Raw genomic sequence first — 1,525 nt, forward strand, 5'->3', positions numbered from 1 at the left:
CTCTCTGTACTTCTGTACCTCCTCCCGTGCCCTGGGACCACAGCCAGGCCCTGGGCTAGAAGGCCCTCCCCTTCACCACCACACAGCCCACTGGTTGGTCAGTGGCCTTGTCGATCAACTCTCCATGACCAATCACCACCCAAGTGGGAAAAAATTTGCAAAGTTGTTCTTCATTTACTCATTTGACAAATATTTATGGCGTGCCTACACTACCAGGCACTGTGCAAGGCACCAGGGTTCCAACAGTGGCCAGAACTAAAACTCTGCTCAATCTCATGGAGTCGATACTTTATTTGAGGAGAGACAGACAATATTCAAAGAAGTACAAATATGTAGTGATCCAGGTGTTGATGAGTGGGATGCATAAAGAAAGCATATGTACGTGGCATGTATAAGGAATACAAACAGGATATTATAATAGAAAATAACAGGGGCCTGCTTTAATTAGATGTGATACTGAGGCAGGACTTAAAAGCTAGGTAGTGCCAACAAGTAATGGGTGTCCTGGCAAAATCCTGAGGTAGGCAAACGCTTGGATGGTGCCACCACCTTGCACAACTCTGGGGGACGCCATTCACATCGTTTCTACGTGCAATGTGGCAGAATCCCTGGAATTGTGCAAATGGTGGCCTTGAGCTTCGTGTATTCTGATGGCAAGGAAAACAGACTGAAGAGAGGAAATGCCACTGCCCTGGGTTGGGAGAGGAGAGCACGCTTCCTCCTCAGATGACACACGCCCGTGTTACATCAAGGGAGGCCTTCTGACTATTAAAAGGTGGCCTTGTGCAACATTTTAAACCCAAAACCAAACTCTGACACTCTTAAGACTCTTCTAAGTGGCTGCCGGCCTAGGCTTTCCAACAGACAGCATTCAGTGCAATCCCAGGCTTTGCCTGAAATGCCCTTGCCCTCCGGCGCGTGCCGTCCCAGCCTTGAGGCTCCAGAGAGTCGCCGGTCCCCACTTGTGAGCTCAGGCGTTTAGCGTCCTCCCGCCAGGGCAGTGCCGAGGCCAGCCGCGCTTTCCTGAGCCAAGTCCTGCTATGGAGTTAGTGACTTGGAGAGGGAATGTGAGCATTGTAAAACTCTGGCTTACCTCCTCTCCCTTAGAGCCATTTTCCCAAAGTGCGTCCCCAGGATGAGTAACCAGGTGAGATGCTCCTCAGAAAAAAAAAGGATGGGGTGGTTCTCTGATCAAGTAAATTTGGAAAACATTGAGTTAAATACCGTCAACAGTTTTTTAAAGTTAAAAGAGAAGCCTCGAACTTGTCAGAGCCTTTATTAGACTAATGAAGGTTGTGACAGTCCGGGAGAGGCCTAGTGTGCAGAATTCCCCAGGTGGATGGGACCAGGAAGCTGCCATGGTTTTCTTTTCTTTCTCATAGCACTTGTTGACCCTCCCTTGAAACTCCCTCAGGCCATGTTGCCGGTCCTGAAAGCGTCGGGATGAGCAGAGAGGGGGCTAGAGATCAGTAGAGGGGCAAACCTCAGGGCAGCTCGCATGGGAAGGACACCGCCACCCCCCCCC

This window comes from Equus quagga, chromosome 9 (genome assembly GCF_021613505.1).
Source record: "Equus quagga isolate Etosha38 chromosome 9, UCLA_HA_Equagga_1.0, whole genome shotgun sequence".
In the NCBI taxonomy this organism is placed as follows: Eukaryota; Metazoa; Chordata; class Mammalia; order Perissodactyla; family Equidae; genus Equus; species Equus quagga.